Raw genomic sequence first — 27356 nt, forward strand, 5'->3', positions numbered from 1 at the left:
TTTTTTGGGGAGGAAACAAGCCAGACTTAACTGTATCTTGTTAACTTAATCATTGATCTTACTAATAGGGCAATATTTTCTAATATGACTAGCTAGTTTTATAATTATCAATCTTCATTTTATGATTTATTTAGTATTACTGCCATTTCTATGACACAAATCATTGTATTATCCAGACACATTGTTCATGGCTTAGATTGATGCAAAACTAGTTGCTATGCATCGGGAGCTGAGGACCCACACTCTGAACAATGGAATACATTTTGCACTGCCACACTATACAGTCTAATGTTCCATTGTAATAATGCTTAATTCTTATTTTGCTTTTCATACATAAAGAGGTAAGCATAACTATCTTGTAAGTATAACATCAGGCCAGTGATGGAGTTGGAAACAGGACAAAGGTCTCCTGGTTCCTAGTCCTAATGCTTTATCTTCTGGACTACTCAGCAGTACCTTTTGAAATGTGAAGTCTTTACTTATGGCAAATGAGTCAATTTACTGCTTTCTTTCCTTATCCCTTATTCCAATCTCACAGGTCTCTTTCAGCTGTTTCTTCCTTTTTCTCATCCACAAGTTCAAGGCTCCTTACTTGCTATATCCACAACTAAATATAGGTCTCAGAGGTGCATTTAAGTAAAAATACGACACATGTAAAACTATTAGGTAGCTAGATGCCAGTTGTTAGGGTGACCAGATAGCAACTGTGAAAAAACAGGAGAGGGGGTGAGGGGTAATAGGCGCCTATATAAGAAAAAGTCACAAAAAAACAGGACTGTCCCTTTAAAAATGGGACATCTGGTCACCCTACTAGTTGTTTACATTAAAATGAAAGGATGTAGTGAAATCTAAATTCAAATACACCAAAGAATGGTAGTAGCAGTAGTTGGTGAAATATAGTTCAATTAAAATAGTATTTTGTTTTCAAATTAGAAAAATGACCTCAAATAATTTCAATATAGTAATCATGGAAATATTCAGTGCAACAGATATTGAAAATTGTCCATTTTTGAGTGTTCATAGCTATTGTGAACATGCTGTGTTCTGTATACAATTTTTGGTCAGCAAACTTTTTATAAAAGTTTTCTTAATTGAAGTTGGACACTAAATGGATAGCATCATGATGGGCATTCTGAATTTTTAGTTGGAACTGGTTATATAGTAGAAGTGTGATATGATTCAAGTTCCTTCTTTAGGTCTCATTGTTGATTGAAGTTATCTCACCTGTTCAGGATGATCAATGGATACATTTGGACTTATTTCCATAGATTTGAAAGACTGAAGAAGAATTGGTCAAGAAAATATTTTGTCCTCACAAAATATTTTGAAAGTAAATTTTTCATTCATTTTTTCAATTTATTTAATGAAAATTACTAAATATAACTGGTTTCAGAGTAGCAGCCATGTTAGTCTGTATCCGCAAAAAGAACAGGAGTACTTGTGGCACCTTAGAGACTAACAAATTTATTTGAGCATAAGCTTTCGTGTGAATCTATTTCCCCATGTAAGTATTCTCACAACTCTTATCAAACTGTCTGTACTGGGCTATCTTGATTATCACTTCAAAAGTTTTTTTTCTCTTACTTAATTGGCCTCTCAGAGTTGGTAAGACAACTCCCACCTTTTTATGCTCTCTGTATGTGTATATAAATCTCCTGAATATATGTTCCATTCTATGCATCCGAAGAAGTGGGCTGTAGCCCACGAAAGCTTATGCTCAAATAAATTTGTCAGTCTCTAAGGTGCCACAAGTACTCCTGTTCTTTTTGTAAATATAACTGAATTCAATTTCAAATTTTATTTTGTTTAATTTTGTTTCACTTTGAATTTAAATTTGTTTCCTTTTTCAGAAAAAAGTATGATTTTTGAAAGTCTGAAATTTTGTTTTTCCCTTCTTTCCTGCTTTGTCACTAAATGCAATAGAATGAATGGAGTCTGTGTTTATTTGCTTTTCCATTTTTTTCCTTTTTTTCTAATGTATAGCTTCTCAAACTTTCCAAAGTTGAGTAGTTTTGAAAAGTTTTTAAGTTACAAAAAAAAGAAAAGTGAAGACGCATAACTGCAAAACAGACAGAAAACAACCTAACCCTACCCGTCATGCATTCTACATCATTCAGTGGCAAAAAGGGGGGGAACAAAGCACCTGAAATTTATTTATCTTTTGGTTTTCAAGACCTCCTTCTTGAATTGTGGGCACCAGAACTGGATACAATATTCCAGCAGTGGTTGCACCATTGCCAAATACAGAGATAAACTAACCTCTTTGCTCCAACCTGAGATTTCTGTTTATGCATTCAATGATTGAGTTAGGTCTTTAGAACACAGTACCATATTGGGAGCTCATGTTCAACTGATTATCCACCACAATCACCAAATCTTTTTTGGGGTCACTGCTTCCCAGCATAGAGTCCCTTCAGAATGTAGAGTGTGGCCTACATTCTTTGTTCCTAGATGTATACATTTATGTTTAGCGGTATTAAAATGTGTACTGTTTGCTTGCGGCCAGTTTACCAAGTAATCCAGATCCCTCTGAATCAGTGACCTGGCCTTTTCATTATTTATCACTCTCCCAATTTTTGTGTCATCCATAAAATCATCTTTGATAATTTTGCATTTTCTTCCAGGTTACTGATAAAAATGTTTAATAACATAGGGACAAAAACAGATCTCTGCAGAACCCCAGTGGAAATACATTTAATATATGCCACGTTAATATTATATCATTCTAGGTTTTAAATCAAAATGTCAAGCAATAACAAGTTAAATTTCTTACGGTAGTCTAACATCAGCACTATTACCTTTATCAACCAAACTTGTAATCTCATCCAAAAAGGATATTGAGTTAGTTTTACAGGATCTATTTTCCATAAACCCCTGATGATTTGCCTTAATTACATTACTCCTCTTTGAGTCCCATATCAGCTGCTCCATTATGTGCACCTGATAGACAAATTCAAACTGGTAATCTTCACTTTCCAGCCATTGGATCTTGTGGTTTGAATGGGTGGATAGAATGTGTGTACTATCTCCGAACCAGTTAGAAAAATCCTAGTGTCTTATTTTGCCTGAGGTCTGAGCCCTGTAGTGTCAATAACACCCACTGACAAGTTTCAGAGTGGTAGCCGTGTTAGTCTGTATCAGCAAAAAGAATGAGGAGTACTTGTGGCACCTTAGGCCTGGTCTACACTAGGCTTTTATGTCGAATTTAGCGCCGTTACATCGAATTAACCCTGCACCCGTCCACACCACGAAGCTATTTAGTTCGACATAGAGCTCTCTTAAATTCGACTTCTGTACTCCTCCCCAACGAGAGGAGTAGCACTAAATTTGAAATGGCCATATCGAATTAGGCTAGGTGTGGATGGAAATCGACGCTAATAGCTCCGGGAGCTATCCCACAGTGCACCACTCTGTTGACGCTCTGGACAGCAGTCCGAGCTCGGATGCTGTGACCAGCCACACAGGAAAAGCCCCGGGAAAATTTGAATTCCTTTTCCTGTCTGGTCAGTTTGAATCTCAGTTCCTGTTTGGACATCGTGGCGAGCTCAGCAGCAGTGGCAACGATGCAGAGCTCTCCAGCAGAGATGGCCGTGCAATCTAATAGAAAGAAGGCCCCAGCATGGACTGATCGGGAAGTCTTGGATCTCATCGCTGTGTGGGGCGATGAGTCCGTGCTTTCAGAGCTGCGCTCCAAAAGAAGGAATGCAAAGATCTACGAGAAGATCTCTAAAGCCATGGCAGAGAGAGGATACAGCCAGGATGCAACGCAGTGCCGCGTGAAAATCAAGGAGCTGAGACAAGGCTACCAAAAAACCAAAGAGGCAAACGGACGCTCCGGATCCCAGCCCCACACATCCCGTTTCTACGAGGCACTGCATTCCATCCTAGGTGCGGCCGCCACCACTACCCCACCAGTGACCGTGGACTCTGAGGATGGGATATTGTCCGCGGCCGGTTCCTCGTCGGACATGTTAGCGGACGGGGAAGATGAAAAAGGAGATGAGGAGGACGATGCAGTCGACAGCGCTGGCACCGCTGATTTCCCCGACAGCCAGGAGCTCTTCATCACCCTTACCGAGATCCCTTACCAACCGTCCCCATCCCTTACCCCGGACACAGAATCAGGGGAAGGATCAAGCAGTAAGTGCTTTAAACATCTAAACATTTATTTTTAACAGAACTGAATTATTTACAATATTAACAATGGCTTATTTCCTAAAGTGCTTTAAACATGTAAACATTTATCTGCAACAAAACTGGAATATTTACAATATCAACAAAGGGTTTCTCATGATTTCTCTGCCTTGGGCTCTTCACTATTTAGTCCCAACTATTTAAAAAAATGTTTACAATGTCCGGTTATTCATGATTATGCAGCCCAAGACGCTCCACTCTTTAGTCCCAGTGCACCTACGCGAAAATCCGGTCAATATGGCCGGGGATAGACGCGAAATCCTCATAGGAGAACTCCTCGTAGGTCTCATGGAGGTACAGTTCCAGCCTGTTCATCAGGTTCCTGGGTAGGGCGATCTTATTGGGCCCTCCGTGGTAGCACACGTTTCCCCGCCACGACACAATCAAGTATTCAGGGATCATCACACGGCAGAGCATAGCGGCATACGGCCCTGGTTTTTGCATGCTTTCCCTCAGCATGCGTTCCTTCTCGCTCTCCGAGATCCTCATGAGGGTGATGTCGCTCATGATGCCCTGCTTTGAATTAAGGAGGGGAATGTTAGTATTGGGACTGCTTTACAGCCACGCGGTGGAGGGAGAGGGGCAGCATACAGGGATCTTTCCCTGGGACAGCCGCGAGGGGGTGGGACAGGGGCAGAGTTCATGCTTGCCTGATTGCTGGCATTGAGACTGGCATTGCTTTCAATGTGAAAGGAGGCCAGTGCTCCTATTAAAGTTTTAAGCAGCCACAAGTCTAGGGCTTACCATGATTGCCTGCTACAGAAGTTCAGGTGTCCTGCCACGCTTCTCAGATCACTGCAAGACCACTGCAAAGACCACTGCAAGACCCCAGGCACTGAAGGCGAGGGCCGAAAATTCGACCTTGTCCTGAGTGCGCATGTGAGAGGTGGAGTGCATGGTCTTGTTCACAGAGAAAGACTAGGTTCTTTGTACACAACTTCATTTATCTGTCTCAGGAATTCACTCCCTTTTTCCCATTCCCACAGACACATCTGCGACTGTCTCCCAACCCAGCCTGTCAGCACACTCCCAGAGGCTAGCGCAGATTAGGCGGAGGAAGAAGACGCGTGAAGACATGTTCTCAGAACTAATGGACTGCTCCCGAGCCCAGGCAGCCCAGCAGACACAGTGGAGGGAGAACTTGTCACAAATGCACCGAGCAGTCATGGAACGGGAGGAGAGGTGGCGTCAGGAGGACCAGCAGGCTACTGAAAAGCTGCTTGGACTAATGAGGGAGCAAACGGACACGCTCCGGCGCCTTGTGGATGTTCTGCAAGACCGGAGGCAGGAGGACAGAGCCCCGCTGCAGTCTATCTCTAACCGCCCTCCCCCACCACCAAGTCCCACACCCCCCTCACCCAAAGTACAAAGAAGGAGGGGCGGCAAGGGCCATTAAAACTTTCAGTCAACCCCTGCAGACTGCTCTAGCACTAGAAGGCTCTCATTCCCCAAAATTTGAAAAGTCCTTTCCTACCCACCTCACAGAAGCCCCCCACGTTTCATGTGTGGTTCATAATAAAATATTTGTTTCTGTTAATTACTGTTTCCATGACTTTGTTTTGGAGGAGAGTCTGTCTGAAGGGGGGGAAGGGGCTTGGTAATTGGACAGGACAGTCACCTTTAGCAGGGTACAGAGGCGGGGTCAGGTCCAGCATCAGGACACATACACAGTGCAGTCACTAGTGACCCTGGTCAGTCTGGGAGGTGGTTTTCATGTCCTGAGGGGGAGGGGGGAGTTGCTCTGTGACTTTGTGGCGGGGGAGGGCAGTTACAGATCTTATGCTGCGGTCCTTATCCTGGATCACAGAGCCACGCAGCAGGGGATCTGTAACCCTCCTCCCCCAGGCAGAAACTCACATAGCTGACACATACAGGCAGTTCCGCCCAGGAGAGCTGGCAGGCTCCGTTGAAACAACCAGTCCACCACTGCGGAGCCTGTCATTCCTGGAGTTTAGAAGCATCATTTGCATCAGAACACTAAACCCGCCCCCCACCACAGTCTGCGTCCCCGGTTTAAAACATTCCCGCGAAAACAGTAATAAAGACAACGGTGTTCATTGACAAAATAGAACTGATTTTATTTTTTGGAAAGGGGGTGAAGGGGGTATGTAACTGGAGGTTCAGCTTCTGTGTCCACAAACTTAACAGTCACTGGTTACCCTGCTCAGTCTGGAACCTTGCTTTCAAAGCCTCCCGGATGCACAGCGCGTCCCGCTGGGATCTTCTAATCGCCCGGCTGTCTGGCTGGGCGTAATCAGCAGCCAGGCTATTTGCCTCAACCTCCCACCCCGCCATAAAGGTCTCCCCCTTGCTCTCACAGAGATTGTGGAGCACACAGCAAGCTGCTATAACAATGGGGATATTGGTTTCGCTGAGATCACAGCGAGTCAGTAAGCTTCTCCATCTCCCTTTGAGACGGCCAAAAGCACACTCCACCACCATTCTGCACTTGCTCAGACGGTAGTTGAACAGTTCTTTTTCTGTGTCCAGGGCGCCAGTATAGGGCTTCATGAGCCAGGGCATTAGCGGGTAGGCTGGGTCCCCGAGGATCACTGTAGGCATCTCCACATCCCCAAGACTTATTTTGTGGTCCGAGAAGTAAATACCTTCCTGCAGCCGTCTAAACAGACCAGAGTTCCTGAACACGCGAGCGTCATGAACCTTGCCCGGCCATCCGACGTTGATGTTGGTAAAACGTCCCCTATGGTCCACCAGTGCTTGCAGCACCATTGAAAAGTAGCCCTTTCTGTTAATGTACTGGCTGGCCTGGTGGTCCGGTCCCAGGATAGGGATGTGAGTCCCATCTATAGCCCCACCGCAGTTTGGGAATCCCATCGCGGCGAAGCCATCTATGATGACCTGCGCGTTTCCCAGGGTCACTACCTTTGAGAGCAGTACCTTAACGATTGCGTTGGCTACTTGCATCACAACAACCCCCACGGTAGATTTGCCCACACCAAAGTGGTTCGCGACTGACCGGTAGCTGTCTGGCGTTGCAAGCTTCCAGAGAGCTATGGCCACTCGCTTCTGGACAGTCAGGGCTGCTCGCATCCGGGTGTCATTGCGCTTCAGGGCAGGGGACAGCAACTCACAAAGTTCGAGGAAAGTCCCCTTCCGCATGCGAAAGTTTCGCAGCCACTGGGATTCGTCCCAGACCTGCAGCACTATGCGGTCCCACCAGTCCGTGCTTGTTTCCCGGGCCCAGAATCGCCGTTCCACAATATCCACATGACCCATTGCCACCATGATGTCCTGGGCGCTGGGGCTCGTGGTTTCTGACAGCTCTGTGCTACTCTCCGACTTCAGGCCCTCACGGCGGTGTCGTAGCCTCCTCGCCCGATTTCTCTGCATCTGCCTCAGGGAAAGGTGTATGATAAGCTGCGAGGTGTTGAGAACGGCCACAACTGCAGCGATGGTCGCAGCATGATCCATGATCGCAGTGCTGTGGCGTCCGCGCTGTCACTGACCAGAAAAGTGCGCGAACTGATTTCCCGCCGGCGCTTTCAGGGAGGGAGGGACGGCGGTAGTGACGGACGGATGACGACAGTGACCCAAAAGCACCCTCGACACATTTTTTTACCCAGAAGGCATTAGCGGCTCGACCCATAATTCCAATGGGCAGCGGGGACTGCGGGAACTGTGGGATAGCTGCCCACAGTGCACCGCTTCCAATGTCGACGCTTGCCCCGTTAGTGTGGACTCACAAAGTCGAATTACTGTCCTTAGTGTGAACACACACATTCGACTTTGCAATATCGATTCCACATATTCGATTTAAGTAAAATCGAACTACTCTCGTAGTGTAGACATACCCTTAGAGACTGACAAATTTATTTGGACATAAGCTTTCGCGGGCTAAAGTCCACTTCATCAGATGCATGCAGTGGAAAATACAGTAGGAAGAAATATAGATAGATAGATAGATAGATACAGAGAACATGAAAAAATGGGTGTTGCCATACCAACTCTAACGAGACTAATCAATTAAGGTGGGCTATTATCAGCAGGAGAAAAAAAAACTTTTGTAGTGATAATCAGGATGGCCCATTTCAAACAGTTGACAAGAAGGTGTGAGTAATAGTAGGGGGGAAATTAGCATGGGGAAATAGTTTTTACTTTGTGTAATGACCCATCCACTCCCAGTCCTTATTCAAGCCTAATTTAATGGTGTCCAGTTTGCAAATTCATTCCAGTTCTGCAGTTTCTCGTTGGAGTCTGTTTTTTGAAGTTTTTGTTGTTGTTGAACTGCGACTTTTAGGTCTGTAATTGAGTGATCAGGGAGGTTGAAGTGTTCTCCGACTGGTTTTTGAATGTTATAATTTTTGACGTCTGATTTATGTCCATTTATTCTTTTGCGTAGAGACTGTCCGGTTTGGCCAATGAACATGTCAGAGGGGCATTTCTGGCACATGATGTCATGTATCACATTGGTAGATGTGCAGGTGAATGAGCCTCTGATAGTGTGGCTGATATGATTAGGTCCCTGTGTATCTTAAATCTCTAGCTATTAGACCTGGGATAAACTATATTTCCCCCATCATAGGTAATATAGGACAGGCAAATATCAATATCTTAATAATAACGTAGACAGTGTGTTTTGACACAAAGTATTGTATGTAAATAAAGATGATTTAAATGCAGCCATTATTCTCTAGGCCTTTAATGTGGTGTAATGCAATGCAAGCCAGTGGTCCTGGTGATTGTCTTGCTTTGATATATTATTTTTTCTTGACTAATTAGAAACAGTTGTACAAATGTCATGAGGAAAATGGTTCACAGGAAGAATCCGAAAGGGACCACTCTTGCTGACTTCCATTTACACTAGAGAACTTATTCATAGGTGGCCTAAGAGATGCACAAATTAATTACTTACTGGAGAATGTTTAAGTCAGAAAATAGAATAGCAGAAAATACATCCTTTAGCAGGGCCATTGCTTCTGATAAAGCAAGAGGGATTCTGATCATTATTGATGACATAGGTTGAGAGATACTAAGAAATAGGATATGTTAGGGGTAATGACAAAAGAGGCAAAAAGGAGAAGAGGTAAGGAGAAAAGAGGTCCCCTGCTGATGCTAGACCCTATCCTCTGAGGTGATGAGTTCCCTCAACTCCTACTGCCTTCAATGGGAGTTGAGGACACTCAGGATCTTGTAGGGTATGGCCCATTGATTGGGGACATATGCATCCAGCAATCTTCCTCTCTCCTTACATAAGCTTTCCATCATTTTTTTTTTAGATCAATTCTATGTTGTTAGTAAAAAATAGATTTTTCAAGTTATTTATCAGTGCATGTCTTTTGGCTGGCCCAGCATTTATACAGTGATTCTTATCATTTGGCATGATACAAGCTCTATCTCAGAAGGAATTTTTTTATAAATTCAAAGCAATCAGTTTTTTAAAAATGTATTACAGGAAGAGAGAGACTGTTATTTAAAGTACAATGATACTGTGTCAACCACTGAAAAGAGTGGGGGAAAAGAGAATTAATACTGGTACATACTTAAGTCTTCACAGAACAAACTCTCTTGATAACACATTGTAATCAATAACGAAGAACTCTAAATTGCAATCCAGTCTTCTTGTGTAAAAATGAAGCTTCTGTTATTTACAGCATTCAACTTAATTGAAGAATCATTGAAGATTTCTATTCAGAAGGGAACAGTTATCCTGTGGAATGAAAACATTTATGAGGAACAGCTTGATGACTGAATAGTTCCTTCCTTTCTAATGCTAATTACTCTTATAAAGAAGCCACATATAGAAATGGAATATAAAAAATTGTGTATCCAGTCACATACACCAAACATTTAAAAATATGACATTAGATTTGCAAACATTTCCTATTTTAAAAAAATAAGGTTGCACATTGATCTTTACTAAGAAAGAGTCTCTATTCATATAGGGCCAAATTTACTAAGATGCCTAAAAGTGCAGATGGGATTGCAGTGGCATTTTCAAAAGTGTCTATGTAGATTGGATGCCTAACTCTCATTGAATCATAGAATCTTAGGCCTGGAGGGGACCTTGAGAGGTTATGTAGACCAGTCTACTGCACTCATGGCAGGACTAAGTATTATCTAGACCAATGAAAGTGAAATGCTGTCATGGATACAGGGTGAACTGTCTTTACAACCCTTTGTATCCCTCTTGAGTGAAAATCTCTTGTGACAGGTTTCACTACATTCATTCCTTTTTGGGTGGAACCACATGGTCCTACCACTCTCAGACTAGGTCTCTTGAATGTAGCCCCCCTTCCTCCTGTTGCCCATCTGTGGTGCCACAGTAGGCCCAGCTGTATGTGGCACCTGCAAACCCTTTTCCTCCAGTAGCCTGTGATCAGCCACTGATTTAAAGTGATTCAGAAACTGCTTCTTCAAAACAAAATATTATTTATTCACCCAAATAAAGGTACATAGCAAGAAGAGACAAGGTATAAAACAACAGTAGGCCTGAGGTTTTGCCTACACTTCATTCTTTCCTTGCAAGTTTTGGGTAGTTCCACTCAGCCCAATCATCCCTATTCCTGGGCTGGGACAGAGAGACAGTCCCTGCAATATTCTGTGTCTCTCTCTGTCAGAGTCTCATCTCTAGCTGCTGCTCACCTCCCTTCTTCTCTAGGCCAGGGTGTTTAATGGATTAGTGCCCCTTTGATCCTAGGTTTGGACCTGGGGAAAATTAATCCACTTGCCTGGTTTGAACCAGGCAGATAGGCATTACCTAATTAATAGTGCCCCCACTCTTTCCTTAACAACCTTAGTATTCTCTCCGGTGGTACCCTTTGTCATTTTTTCATTTCCTGTTTGTTTTCTCCTAACAGCCTCCTTTTGATTTGACTCTTTGTAGTCAGGCAAGATAATATCAAACAGGTAAACTGAGTTTCATATGATAGTCATAAAAATAATAGAGAACTTACTCATTTTCTTCAGGTTCCTTACCTGCTCAGGCACTTTTACAAGTCTCACTAGGCTCCTATCTGTACCTTTAGGTGCCTAAATACCTTTTGTAAATCTTGCAAAAGGCCCATAGTCTTTTGGCATTCTAGTCAACATTTACAATATCATTAGAATTCAGTACACCTTCATTAAATCTTCTGCTGATATTAATGCAGATCTGAAAATGGACAATCTCTGGCTTTAGCAAGGGAAGAATGCAACAGTTTGGTGGATTAGAATCTGTAATGTATGGTGTCTTTTTGTCCCTGATTCAGCCATGCACTTAAATTCATTTTTAGTTCAGCATATATTTATGTCCTGTTGACTTGAATGGGACTTAAGCACATGTGCTTATGATTTAGCATAGTTTAAGTGTCTTTATTCTCAAATTGCTACTCAACTGAATTTCACAGAAGGAAAGAAGAATAGAAGTGTGTTTATTTATGTATGTATCTATACTATATATCTGCAGTCACCAAATGTTTAATTATTTTATCAGCAATATTTCAAGTGTTGCCAACAACTGTAGGTTTGCATCAGTCTTACTGCTACCTATCCCTTAGGCTTGCATTCTACCTATTATTTATTATTATTATTTATGTATTTGTATTCCTGTAGCACTCCAGAATCCTTGTCATGAATCAGGATCCTATTGTACAAGGCATGGTAAAAACTGAAAACAAAAAGATGATCCCTGCCCTAAAAGCTTGCAATCTAACGATCAGAAAAGAGACAGCAAATGGATATAGGAAGGTAGGGAAGTGCAAGAAAACACTGAGACAATATTGATCAGCATGATAGGGATTGGTCTCAGCATACCAGTAACGTAACCATTGTCAATTTTTTTGTAGGTACAATAGCAAAAGAATTTAGAGGAGGGATTTGAAGAAGAATGAGTTTTGTGGATGTTTACAGAAAGCACCTCCCAAGCATGAAGGGTTACGTGGGAAAAAGGACAAAGGTGCTTGTTTGGAAATTTAACAAGTGGGAGATGGAAGCTGGCACCATGGGCTGATTGGAGGCGGGAGTCAACATCTGAATAGTGAATGAGAGGTGATAGGTTGGGTGAGGATAGGTCTGTGAAGGGCTTTCAAAGTGAAGACAAGTAACTTATGTTTGATGCAATAAAAAGGGGGTAGCCAATGGAGAGATGCAAAGACAGGGATTATATGATCAAAGTTATGGACTAGGAAAATGATATTTGCAGTAGCATTCTGAATGGATATGAGTGGAACAAGATGAGATTTGTCAAGAGCAGATAAAAGGATGATACTGCTGCTACTGAGGTGACATTCATCAGAGAGCAATCTGGTCATTCCCAGGGTTAATAAGATAGTGAAAAAATCTGTGACAAAGAATGAAAAATAATTAAGTCAAGAGGGCTTTTTTTGGCTGAGATTTTATTTAATTTTTATTTATCCTTAAAAAATAGAGTTTAGGAAACGTCCTGGATTTAAATCTCTGGAAACCAAGGCTCTATTTATTCACAGGACAGGTGCAAACTTCTGCCACACTGCCCTGCTATTCTGTCTCTACCCTAACACAGAGTGGCTTTTAGGATGTGAGAGCGCTTTCATTCTCCATACCCGAGCAAATCTTGTTCTTTCTGTCTGAGACTGCAGCAAGAGTGTGCTGATGGGTTTTGTCATATGGACACCTGTCCTTTTGGAATGAGCTAGGATCATCAATTAATGAGCCACTGAACTTAGTAATCAGGCTATAGAGGATGCTGCATGGTGCATGCAGAATGTTTACTGTTCTCGTGATGGGCTTCCTGGATGGCTTCCTAAGCTGAACACTGCTGGTTCAGAGGCCACTGATTGGCTGCAGATTATTTAGCTGTTTTCTTGGTTGGTTGGGTTATTTTAAAAACCTTGTCTTGTTTGTCTTACCCACACTCAGTCATGTGCTCTCTCTCTAATGACTTTTGCTTATTATTCACAAGAGTTGGACCTAGACCAGGGACTCAGTAGGCATGCCATAAACAAATACTAGGCACATTTTTTTTAAAAGGTCAAAAACCATTTATAACCAGGAGGTGAAGGTTGGGGAAAGATGATTATTTATTTGTTTACAATATGAATAATGAGTTAATTGGGATGGGGAGCTGTGGTGTGACGTAAATATTTTATTGTACGGAGTGCAATTGATGCTGTTGATCTATCTAAAATATTGAGGACCAAATTCTATTATCAGATTCTCCAGCTGAAGTCAATGGGAACCCAGTAGTGCACACAATGGCTTTTATTTCTTTTCTCTTCCTTATGCAAGAGTACAGTGCAGAGGTGGAGGGGAGGCTGAAACCGCTTTTCCCCACATCCCTCCCTCTTCTCCACCTCAACACATAAGATACATAATTGTAACCTCTGACTTCAAGGGAGAGTGGGATCTGTTCCATCCCTACTCTCCTGGAGTCATAGAACACTACAGAGGAAGCTGGAAGGACACTACAGCTCTGTTTTGGAAGGAAGTTACACATCACAAAGGGTTGGGGTAGTAAGTGCACAGCTTCCATTGCTTCCCCTGTGGTATTGCATCTCCCCATTGCAGGACTGTTCCTAATGATACAGTATAGTCCATAGTACTTTGTAAGACATGCAGAGAAGGGAGGAATTATTGACCCTGTAAAGCATGAGGACAGGCAAGAATTCAAGGACTGTGGAATAACTGTAGGACTTTCAGTTGGCCTTCATTTTGTGCAATGCAAACAGCCTGTGCTAATCAAATAGTAAATACAGTGACAGAAATCAACTGTTAAATGCAGGTTTTGTGCACAGAGAGTTGCATGTGTGCAAGTCAGAGGCTGACAGCAAATTTGGTGCAATGTGTTGTCCCAATGTCTATGTAAACATGAGTGCATTTTAAAGTCATGACGTGCATCATGGCAACATCCCAAAAGATATTTTAAAATGTTAACTGCCTTGGCACAAATGGGTCAATCCAGCTCTCATTGAAATCAATGGGTGTTTTTTGTCACTGACTTCAGTAGCTACAGGATCAGTCCTATGGACAAATGGTGCTGCCTTGCTTTCCAATAAAGTCCCAAGTGGTTCCTAATGTTTCCTGCTGGACCTCCCTCTCTCTGCCCCTAATTCCCACTGACTTCTATGTCCTATAAGTTAACAAGCTGCATCTGCCCCAAAGAGTTACTCAGCAGTTTTATACAGCATTCCAACTCCAGAATTATGTAAGCAGAGGAAGGGTCCCACTATCTTGGGGAAATTTCCTGGCTTCTCTACTACCCGAGTGGAATTGGATAGCAAATGTATCTGAGTCACCACCCCACTTCCCTTTACCCAGTTGCCTGCCTGTCCTCAGGGACTCCTCTTTCTTTCTCTCTCATTCAATGGAGTCCTTATAATCCCAATAAGACTGGGTCCCCAGATCCCTGGAGGGTTTAACCCCCACTCTTGTCATAGGGCCATCAAGTCAGGGGCTAGGGTATCCCCACTCCAGGCTACTTTCTGCTCACTGGCCACTGACCTGGCCCAGTGATCACTACATTGAGTTTAAACCAAATACTATTTATGAAACAACAATTTTAAACAAAAAAGGAGGGGGATGAATTGAAAAGCTTAAATGATCAAGGAATCCCATACTATGGGCACAGGGATCAGTAGTAGACAATAGTTTCTGGAGGTCAAGAATATTAACAGCCTATTCCTTACGCACCCTACTCCACATTCCGAAGACCTGGATGCACTCTGGTGATACTGTGAGTAAGACATCTGCTCTGGTCGTGGCTACGTGCCCTAAGACTTTTGATGGTGGGACCCTTCTCCCCAGTATTGACCATCCCATCGGGTTCGCATCCCCCTGGCCCTCTGAGTTCAGCCTTCAAGGCTCCCTTTATCTGATGACATGACATCTCCCTCCATTTGGCTCTCTTTGCCCAGGGTCCCCACCTTGCTCTCCCTAGCCACTCATTGTGCTTGGCTCCAGTTTACTTGCAGTTTCTCACTATCCCAGTTCTGGTCTCGTGGTTCTCCACTGTAGCTCAGTTAGAGCTCACTGTCAGTGCAGCAGGTGTCTGGTGCTCTGGCTGCTGCAGGCCCCAGGCTCTGCTCTGGTCTGCTGCACTCTTTTGTCTTACTCCACCCATGCAGCCCCAGATCACACGGAGGATGATCCAAAGGCTCTTGACTCCAGGGCTGGATTAATCATTTGTGAGCCCCGGCACCCGGACCATGGCCCAGCCCCCGTTCCACCCTCAGAACCCAGCCCCACTCGGCCTCTTCCCTCCCTGCCCCCCGAGGTCCCACCATGCTCCACCGCACCCTTCCCCTCTCTCCTGGTATTGGGAGAGGCCACCCCCCCCCCCCCCCCAAAGTATGTTCTACTCAGAGGCTAACAGCATCCTCATATTTACAAGGTGCATCCCTATGTAGGATTGTTACAGGGTCCAAAGCGAACTCTGCAGTAGGTTCTTGGACTATTTTAGAAATCTAATAACATGTTAGTAGGCTGTAGTCATGAAATGCATTCTGGGCAGTCTCTTAACTTATTCATTTTGAGGTACAGTGTAGAAAATGACACAAAGTAAATATGCTAAACTGAAAACATTCACTGATGCCTTACCTGTGACCATTGTTAAAAATTGGAAGAGTGCAAACTAAATCTGTTTGGTTATTGCTGTTTTTCCAAACTCTGAATATGGAATAGATTCTTTCCAATCTTCCCTGCTGCTTTGATAGATAAAATACATATGGGAAAATGGATTAGTTTATGAAAAAAAAATCAAGCCCTTTCTATAATATTTCATGGATACAGCAGTTGACAGTCCATGTTTGCAACTTGAGAGGATTTAGATTTTGTATATTTTGATAGGAATATAGAAATCCTGAATTCTATGAAAAATAGATGAGATTAATAAATGAGAGGAAATGCTTTCCCAGCTATTCAATATAACAAATATTTGTTTGGATTTTGAAATATTTTAATTCAAGAGCTTGTATTCTTTGACAGCTGAGTCATACTCTGAGAAGGGCTACAGCTCGCTGTTTACGAGAGATGAGAACACTGGAAAATAAGCCTTTTTAAGCTCTCTTTAAAAATACAGACCTGGGTCCCCATTATGCTGCTCCTTGGCTCTAGGAACTTCAGCTTGTTTACTATTTTTATCTCTGCACTATTTCATCTAATCTTTTATGATCCTTAAAGATCTTCAGAAGCTACTCAGAAATTATGTAGTGTAAAATTATGAATTAATTTACAAAATGAACAACTTGAGAGAAATTCAGAGAATTTGTTTGTAAAAGTGCACTAGATGATGTCCATCCCAGATGCTGGATTTCACTTTGGTATCAATGCACACTATACTCTCTTCCATTGCATAATTAACAGGAGACATTCTCCTCTCCTTGAGACTTAGGAAATGACACACTTCAGATTGTTCAGGTCCCAATGATTTACACATCCTCTCTAAAAGGGGATTTTTGAATGGTGGTCCTGTTCATCTTGTTATTACATTTTGAAATTCTTTGTTTTTGGTTATGGTTTTTTGGTTTATTTGCTAAGAAGTTTTCAGGGTTTAGTTCTCTAATTTTAAATATTCATTAAATTTATGTTTGGCTCAATACAGTTCCATCTCTCTCTCCTGTCTTTCAGGTTCTCAAGCAGTCCCTGAATAGCAGCTAAAATCATCTCAAGGCAGGGAGCAGGAAATCTCTTCATCATGGGAGCAAGCCTATGTCACGTTCTTCTTGGTGCAATTATCTCTTTCTCAGTGTATCCTCAGTGACACATCTGTCTGTTGCTTCCTCACTTAAGGATTCTTTGGAGTACATTGAGTACTATGTAGTCTTTTGAATATTCTGAATTTTGCGTGCACACTGGTGACTGAGGGACCTTGAGTTAGTTGCTTCAGGAGAATTTTTGGTAAGGCTAACCTGATGTTTCTGTCTATTGGTCCACTCTTTTCTAGGATTTGCAGACTTTTCTTGATCTCATGGCTAGGTCATGACTTTTTTGGCCCGTTGCTTTGGACTTTGGTAGGGAATGAAAGGAAATATCAGGGGTCTCTGAAACTACTAGATGAATTTTTTTGTAATCACTACCATGGTTTTTCTTCCTTGTATCCTGCCCATTTACCAGCCACTCACATTCTTTGCTACCATTCTATTTTGCTAAAACCTCTTAGCTCTTACTCCACTTCCTCTTATCCTTCTGCTGATTCTGTTATTAGGAGAGGATAGCTCTCCACAATCAATTTGTTTGCATAGTTCTTTACTGGTCAGAATTGCAAATGGAACCATTTCTTCACCTGTAAATACAGAGTATAAAAATAATGAGGAGCATATTCTTAGTTGGTATAAATCTGCATAGCTCCATTGACTTTCATGAAGCTATGCCTATTTTTACACCAACTGAGGATCTGTCACTGAAACTTCAACACAAATATTTCTCCTGAATTTGAAAGACTTTCAGGGCATGCTTACATCATGGAGGGGTTATGAAGAGCCAACTGGATCAATTCAGAGATCTCAGTGGGGAAAGCAGTTGGGCCTGTTAAATGTTTCTTGAAAAGGATGGAGGAACAGTTGCTGTGTTGGGACTTCTTTGCTGTAGGTTTATCATTGCTTTCTAGCTACTGAGGTGTCCCTCATCACCCTGGTATATAAGAATCTCACAAACATTAACACATTTACTCTCACAACACCCTGGTGAGTTAGGGAAGTGTTATTTCCCCCATCTAGCATATGTAGAGAAATAACCATAATCACATAGGAGTAGACCTATGAATTGAATATAGTCCTCCTGAGTCCAAAGCCAGAAACTCAACCACAAGACTGTGCTTCCTCTCAAGCTGCTGTATTCATATGCACAGCTCTCATTAATAGTAATGAATGTGTGCAAATAAAATTTGACAAAATACTTACTCTTTTCTTAGGCTTTTCTTTTTAATCCTAAAATTTTCTACTCTGAATTTCTTGAAAGCTCTTTCCTTACAGACATTACACTTGAAAGTGGCATTTTTCAAGCACGAGAATGCTGCCTAAAGAGAGAGATTATGCTCGATTTCTTGCCTCACAAAATCCAGCTGTCATCTTTTTAAACCTTATAAATACAAATTAGTAGGAATTGCTAATAGGTCATAGGTAGACCTTGAAATTTTTGAATATCATTGTCCCTTGTTTCCCTTTCAGTTTTCAATTTAATCATACACAGTTCCTTGGCTTCCTTCAGCCTTCCTTCTTTCATTTTATTTTTCCTTTCATTTTGGCACCTCGTTTTTCAGTCCTCTCTCTTTACACTTTCAATCAAATATGCTCAAATAGTACACAATCTGAGCCACTTCTGTCTCTATTAATGGAAGTGGATACTTTCTTTTGTCTGCATTTGTCTTCTGGCTCTTCGGCTTTGTGCTTCTCATTGTAATGCTATTTGCTTGAGGATAACAACTTTTTTTTTTTTATAGTGTGCTAGTTTTCTGGTAGTTCTTAGCTCTGGGAATGTTATTGCAAATAGTAGGACACACTGTATTGACTAATGCAAAGAGGTAGTGTCTATGGGCCAGATAGTCCCTGGTTCTTTGCATGCATGCATTAGGGCAGGGATCGGCAACCTTTGGCATGCGGCCTGCCAGCGGCAGCCAGCACATCCCTCTGCACACGCCGCTTCCCGCAGCCCCCATTGGCCTGGAGCGGCAAACCGCAGCCAGTGGGAGCCACGATCAGTTTACCCTGGCGGGTGGCGTGCCAAAGGTTGCCAATCCCTGCATTAGGGTGTAATGGGTGCAAAGGAGTTTTCTTTCTCCCTGGTGCACACCTTACCAAGGCCAGAGTTAAGCTGATGCCCAAGTCAGTGAGATGATGTCAGATATTCTATTAACAGAAGGGTATGATGTCCATTATTCCTCAGTTTCCTATGGCATCAGCTAAGCTCCATCAATTTGTGCAGAAGCTGTTGGTACACTTCCCCAAGTGTATTCACCTATTTTGCTTTTCTTCCAGCTGTGCTTCCTAAAGTTTACCTGTCTTTCTTATCTCATGGAAACTCTCTGGAGTCCTAACAATGGCATCTCTAAAGCCATCTTCTCACTCTTTTGTGTATTAAAGTGACCCCTCTGGAAATTAAGCAAGGACCTTTCTTAGGTTTTCATCTTCTCAGAACCAGTGAAAATGATTTCCTCCTGATCTAATTTTTGCCTTCTTCTTCTGAAAGAACTTCTGTACCCACTCCAATTCTTCTCAGTTGCAGGGAAGGTGAGAGATTTAAGAGGGGAGAATGGAAGAAGGTAGGACAAAGGAATAAAGTATTTTTAATTTTCTTTCTCCACAGAGAATGGGATAATTGATGTACACTGGCATGTTATCATTGGGGGCATAAAGGGAAACCCCCACAAAATCCAGATTATAAAAACATACAGTTCACAAAATATGATGATCAAACTATTTCTGTAACATTTAAATAGACAATATATTTTTATAATCAGGATTTACTGGCCTTTTTCATAGTGAAACTTTTGTTCTTATTGCAGTTAATCAAAAAAAAATCAAGATCTTGTGCATTCTCACTACATATTTTTAAAATGGAGGTTGATGACTTTATACTGCCAAGTCTTTCAAGATGTCTTACTCCTGAGAGTGCTTTACAGAGGTGAAGCTAATGTCATTTGCATGAGTGGCAAGCAGAAGATAAAATAACTCGAACTTTTTTAAGGTTTGAGAAAGATTGATATATTTCATTTTTAAATTTCATGTGTCTTAGTGCTTCCTGCTTTTAGGCAGGAAGACACAGACTAAAATGAAATCAATCAAACAAAAACATTCAGCAGACAGATACTTATGGCCTGTGAGGGAGGTAAGGGAGAAGTAAATAGTGACCAACGTTTTATTCCAATGTTAGGGGGGGAAATGGTGGTATCTCCAATGTTGACGAATAGTGACTTTTGAGTGGTGATCAGTTAAAATACTTGGGTTAGAGAGAGACTTTCCAAGATTTTTAACTGAAACTTTAATCACTAGAGGTGTGTGAAATATTCTCAATGAAACATTTTTCATGTCTTTTATGAATATAAAATGGGTCCTTTTAAAAAAAAAAAAATTAAAAAAATAAAAGCCATACAGAGTTGAAAGTGACTTCATAATTAATCATTTGAACATCAAGTTTTGTTTTTTGTCGTTTTCTTTTTTTCTCTGTGAAAATTGTAGAGGGAATTTTAATTGAATTTCACAGAAGAGCAAAATCAGAGTGGCACAAACTTACCTAAACCGGCAGAAAATTTCAAGAAACAAATAATAGACATTTTTTCACCAGTTTTACAGTTCTGTTAATCGGAAACAAACAAACCCCATAACTTGAGTTTCACCCATTACTTAGCTTAACATAGCCAAAGTACTATTTGATGTTTTCTAATGGTCCCCACTCAATTTTTTACCTACTATTACCTGGAGTCTTATTTTGGTTTTATTTATATTGGTGTAAATGTAGATTTTAAGAAGGAGTAGAGATCTGTTTTCAGTGCAGACAAAATATGTATCTTTAACATTTATTCAAGGAACCATGAGTTTGAGGCATTTTTAGCCCTGATTCAGGAAGGTGTTGTCAGGGCTGGAGTGTGGGCAGCCTGACTTAGGGGTTAGTGTTGGGTGCAATCTGAGGGTCTAGAGTCTGGGACCCAATTACCAGGAATCAGGCCAGGTTGGAATGCCAGGAGATCAGAATCGAGAGACAAACCAGAGGGCAGGGATCAAGAGTTAGTTACTATAAGTCAGGATACCAGGAGGTCAGGTTTGGACAATGGAACTAGAGGGCAGGAACCAGGAGGCAGTTACCAAGAGTCAGGCCAAGTCAGGACACCAGGAGGTCAGGGTCAGAAGGCAGGAGCAGGTAAACACCAGACCAGTGGTTCATTGCATGGTGAAGACTGGTTTAATAGACAAGTTCATGTTCCTCTTCTGGTTTAAATGGGGGCTGTGGCCCAGTCAGGACCCTTGGAGCTCTCCTAAACAGTGGCCTTATGCCCTGGTTGGGCTTCATGGACACCCCCCACCACCACCACCACCACCAACAACTGCTGTCTGTGAGCTGCTGGGTGGAGAATTGGAATGTAATGATTCCCCAGGATCCCTAGTTTGAGACTCACAGCATTTGAAAGGTACTTAGCATGTACCAAACTTTAAGCATATGAGTAGTCCCATTTAAGTCCACTAACAGAGCTGGCCTAGGGGTGGTGAGTAGAGTGGTCACCTTGAGCACAACCTTCTGGGGACACCACATTGCTTTACCACCGAGATGTGGATTTTTTTGCTTGCCCTTCTACATGGCTGGCTGAATGGGTGTGTGTTGGGGTGGGGGGAGGTGGAACATGGGGAAAAAAACTGTCCACACTGGGGCCAACCCTGTCACACTATTGACTTTCCTGTGCTTAAAGTTAAGCATGTGTGTAAGTGCTTTGTTGGTTCAGGGCCAGAGTTCTCAGCCCCTAGCAGGCCTGAGCAAGTAATTCTCAAGGTATAACAATTATTAAATATGAAAAAATATAGGTTAATGATGCATCATATTTTTTTAAATACTGTTTAATAGTAGAAATTAAATAGATTAGCAGGTTGGTCTTATGCAGACGCTTAATATAAAGTAAACTTAATTTGTTGTAGCCGTATTAAGCTGCATTGACAATGGTGATTGCTAAACAATTCCAAAAATGAACATTAGGAAAATGTGTAATATAAATATATAGCTTTGTTACTGCACAATAGTTATTTTATACATTGGTCCTTCTACTATGGTAACTATTTAATTATTAATTTATAAATTAGTGACTCTAAATGCTACATTTAATTAAATATGTCTATTAGACCTATATTTTAAAAAGCTTTATTCTGTTAGTTGTTAGATAATTCTGAATTCACAACATAGTTCCTACAAGACCCAATACATCTTCTTGTCCAATGATCTCCGACGGAGCCACTGAGGACAGAAATGTGTGTGCCTATTTTTTTTAACTATTAAGATTCTGATCCAAAGCCCGTTGAAGTGGATGGAAAGACTCCCACTGACTTCACTGGACTTTCACAGAAAACATCATGATGTCTTACTTTGCATGCCTAAGGGCAGACTCAGAGGAAGGGAAGAAGGACGATTCAAAGGCAGTTGGCTGGCAATATAGTAATGCACTGGAAGAAATGCATTTTCAAAAATGTAATGAAATTAAAATACATTTTCAAAAATACATGCCTAAATTGCAAGTATCAAATCTGAAGCTGCACTTGTAACACTCACAATAGGGTGTGAAATTTGCAGGTTTCTATTGTTTAATTTGTAGTAGCATGTGCAGTAGCATGTTTGGGGGACAACAGCTGTTTGTTTCACATGCTGAGCTTAAGCACACCTTTATAAAAATGTAGATATAAAAAGGTAAGTATATGCAAAACCTGTTCACAAATTATTTGTATAGTTTCTTTTGCTTACGTCTTTGTCTGTTGTTTTTGCTTCCTCTTTACAGGCCAGATCTAGTTCCCAGTACTTGTCTCTTCCCAATTCCATTTGACTTTCCTATTCATTTGACTTTCTCTCTTCTCAGAGTTTTTTCTTCCCAACCACATGCTCCTACTGTAGTAGTGTCTCTGTACAAAGGATAGTACTACTGGAGATGTGTTAATTACAAAATAACGTGACTCCATTACACCTGTATGCCATTCACCTGCAGCACAAACTCTAACCATATACTCCCAGTACTCTGTACCACACTCAACATACATGTGCATTTACCATCCTTCCACTACTTAGTACCTCGTTCATGACGACAAATTATTTTCCAATTTATCTTCCTTGACACAGTAGTATCTTTCCTGTTCCATATACATCAAAGAGCTATCCAATTCCCTTCCTGCCTTTGACATACTGTGTTTCTGTCATGCTAAACATTGGCAACTTTGCAGCCATTTCAGCCATTTACTACTCATAATGGTCTAGCTTCCTGCCATTGTGAACATCTTCCTGTATATGTGTGTACTGATATCTATATAGATATATACACCCTGGCAGTAAACTGTTGGGTAAAGCACAGGGGACATGGTTTAAGATCTCTGCAGGGGCTGGTGAAACTTAAAGCATATGAACTTTTTAAATGTTCCTAATCCACAGGGTTTCTGGCCAAACTATTAGGTGTTCAACAATGATGGGATGGAGGTGCAAGCTCTAGGATGGGGCCAGGGATGAGGAGTTTGGGGTGCAGGAGGGGACTCCGGGTTTGGGGGTGCCCAGGGCTTGGGCAGGGGATTGAGCCGTGGGGTGGGGCATGGGTTTACCTCAGGTAGCTCCCAGTCAGTGGCTCAGTGGGAGTGCTAAGGCAGGCTTCTTGGGTACTTCCAATGGGAGTGCGTAGCCAGTGCTCAGGATGGAGGCAGTGCGTGGAGCCCCGTGGCCTCCCTGCCTAGGAGCTGGACCTGCTGCTGGCCACTTTTGGGGTGCAGTGTCAGAACAGGTAGGAACTAGCCTGCCTTAGCCAGGCAGCATTGCCCACGGGACATTTAACGGCCCAGTCGGTGGTGCTGACCAGAGCTGCCGCGACCCAGTGCCTTACATTCCGCGACCCAGTACTGGGTCATGGCCCGCAGTTTGAAAACCACTGGTCTATAGTGCACCCTACTTAGAGCAACCTCCTCTCTCTCTCCCTCCCTTTTCCAGGAGGTCACCTCCTAAAAGGTGCACTTCCCTTTATTCTGAAATGCAGAATACTATATAATCCTACAACTGCTTAAATATAACCTCACAATAAACACTGAGTTGAATGAATACTCCACACACCTGAAAAAGACATACTTAGAGACAGATTGTGTTTTCCACAGTGGGTCTGTGTTGAGGGAAATGGAGAGCCATGCTGCCTCAGGAGGCACAATCCCTCTTCCCAACAGGTAGAACAGGACAGCACACGCTGCACTATCCCTGCACGGTTCCAACACCTGCTGAGAGGCTGGGGTGACAGGAGAAGCCTGCCACTCTGTTACATTGCATGAATCCCAATGAAGCACACATGGTGCTTGCATTCAGGAAAATATTCATGAACCAGCCTCTCTTATTTCTGGTCCCAAAAGCCAATCTCAACTAAAACCAAGTCTTCCAAGTATTTCAGACTCTTCAAAAAGATTCATTTTGAGTTTGGTTCTAACGATGGGGAAAGGTTTGATGGGTTTTTGTTTTTAATCTCCAACCTAGTTCATCTGTGCCTAATTTTGATATCAATGAATTAATTAGAAAGCATGGGAAAGCTGTTACAAAGTAACCTTAGTTCTGCGTGGGGGGGCGGACTTTGGTAGTCAGCAATGACAGGGAAAGAAATACAGAAACATTACATGCACATTTTAATATGATTTTAATGAGCTGTAGTTTTGCTTTGGTATATCATTGGCCCTTTCGTGTGGTCTGCTCAAGGCAGCCATTTCCTTTCCATAGGCTAGCATCTCTAATCAGTACAGTATAGAATTCCCAAAATTCTCAATTCTGATTTGTTCAGGAGCTATGAAAACCCCCAGATTAAACTGGTTTAAACATAATTTTAGTTGCTTAATTAGCTTCTCTAGAACTGCTTAATAACCCCACAGTCTGTACTGTGAACCATGTAATTGTTGTGACATTACTTCTCTTACTGGGGTATTTTACTCTTGATGTCATCATCTCTCCCTTTCAAATTCTGGCTGGTGAGTTTACTACTGCCATGAACTGAGCACCATCAGAAGTGTTCAGATATTATTGAATGTCCTTAATGCCCTTCCATGTGCTGCAGAGATTGTATACATAAGCAGTAATGACATCCTAGTTATGTGGCATAAAGTGTTTAAAATAAAATAGTAATAAATTTCAGCAAATATGTTAAAATCATTTCTAAGCTGTGCAATTGCTTACAAATTTATTAGGGTTGGCTTAGTGCCCAAGTATGCACAAAGCTCACTAAGTTTGAAAAGTCATGGTTCAACCCTGAAAGAAGATTTTTGTCTACTGCACTTTAATATTGTATAGACTGCTTTTTAAGACTATATAGTCCTTATGCTCCCCTCTGCTTTAAACTACCTTTGTGTTTCCCTGAACCTGGCCTCACCAAGTGTCAGCTCTGGTGCAAGGAAGCAGACAAAGGCTTCTAAGGTGTCTGCCAGCAGCCATGGATCAGCCAGACACACGTATTGTAGAAATATGTTTGTAGGAGATTATAATTTAGAGAGGATTCCTCATAAGAGACAGTATTATGAATGTAGAAGTTTGGAGATGTGCCCTGGAGCAAGGGGTGGTGAACACACCATGGCTGTGTGCAGCAGCTCACTACAGAAGCTCTCCAGGTTGTTTTATTAAAGTTTTATTCCTTTCTTATTCACTGATTTGATATTTAATGAACCCCAAGATCATTACAAGTATGTCCAGGCCACACCCCTTTTTCCTAGGCATTACCCCTACACTGGGGACTAGGAGGGGAAGTGGCAGAGGAGCCAACATGGTTATTTTATACCATCCAAGGAATCCCTGAGGTAGGGGTAATTCTTCAGTGGTCAAATATGCCAGTTTTCAGGTTGCCTGGCATTACTCGTTCAATGCAGGCCAAATGGCTTGGAGAATCAGGGCCACTTTGCATTAATGTACTCAGAGTGAGGCTTCTGAGAGTGCCATTTGAGGTTCTCAAAGCAGTAATGCCTAGAGGTACTTGGGTGCCAGTAGATTTGAGCCTCAGTATAGATGTCCTCTGAGATGTGTAGGTTTGGGGAATGGAACCACCAGTTTCTGGTTTTGTGGTAGAGAGCAAGTCTGCCTGCCCTCTCCCTCAGGGCTTGGAAACATCTCATATGCATTCACGTGCCATACTGGCGCCTCTCTGAAGCTACTTGCTTGTTCTAAGCTTTCTTTTATCGTTTTTTTTTTTTTTAGTAAATCTCTGGCTGTTATGGTTTCAAAGGAAATGCAAAACATTTGAACCAAGCACATACAATTCAGAGATGTCTGCAAAGAACACAAACATTCTGAGAGATGTGAATTCCACCTACTACCTCAGTCAGATGTTAACTCACATGCCCAGTGATGATGATATAAACGTCAACACGGTTAACTATTTATTCTTCATATAAGAGAGCAGAGGGAGGATGATAGATCTGCAAAAATTTACTGACAATGATGTCTCATTCTAGTGACTCAAGTGGGATGAGCTTACTTTGTGGGAGGAGCTTGGAAGAGTACCACCATCTCTCTCCACCCCACCCTAGTCTGACCCCTGCCTCCCCAGTGGAAGAATTAACTGGAAACTCTATAGAGTTGCATTCCTCTATGCAGGTTATTCCAGTCTAAGGTAAAATAGGTGCTAAGTACTTAATCCTGTTTATTATGTGGTATTCCTAAATTTCTAGGTACAGTTCATAATGTCTTACTATAATGTTTGCTTTTAAACAACCATCTTAGGCTAATCCAGTATTAACAGATGGCGTTTTTCCACGGTATACATAATCAGAAATTTCTCTCTTCATTGCCAAGTCTTGTTATAGAAATTTATATTGCCTGTATTTGGACTGTTAAAATCTAATTTACAGTTTCTGCCCCCAAGAGGATAAGAAGTTGTACCTACGTGCTCCACTGTGTATCCCTGAGAAACAATTCACTTTCTAACTGTGAATTTTTTTCATGGTAAATTGGTTCTGTGATTGAAAAATAAACAGCATTTGTTTTCATGCTGTATGGAAAGACAAATCATCATTTTTTCTAGACAAAGGCACTATAATAGAACCAGTGTCTATATTAAAAGTGGACATTTTGTATTTTACATGAGAAATACAGTGGGGGTTTCACCTTTAAGTACTTGATTGCTAACAAATTCATGGGATGAACCTTCTATACTGTTAAATAATAGCTGAACCATCCAAAAATAATAATTCCGATGTGACAAAGCAACCATAATTTCTGTTCCACATGGAAATTCTAGGTACTATGTTTCCATCGCACAATATAAGCAGATTTTTCTTTTTCCAAGATGTCCATAGATGCTCCTTTCTGTGACACCTTCCCTAATAGAGCTACCTCTTCACCTTGAGTCTGAATGCTATTGAATATACGACAAGGAAGATTCATCCTGCAAAAACATGTTGCATCAACCATGCCCTTTGTCTTTTCACTTTCAAGGATAGTTGAGGTCACTCTGTGCAGCCCTTTACTTTTTTAAAAATAGTCTTTGCCAGCTATGTTTAGTTAAACGAGAAAGAAAAACATGTTCAGAGATAACAAGAATACCCAGAGTTATAATAGTTAATGCCAATAAC

Source organism: Terrapene carolina, unplaced genomic scaffold, assembly GCF_002925995.2.
Source record: "Terrapene carolina triunguis isolate 2854851 unplaced genomic scaffold, T_m_triunguis-2.0 Scaffold49, whole genome shotgun sequence".
NCBI classification, from domain to species: Eukaryota; Metazoa; Chordata; order Testudines; family Emydidae; genus Terrapene; species Terrapene triunguis.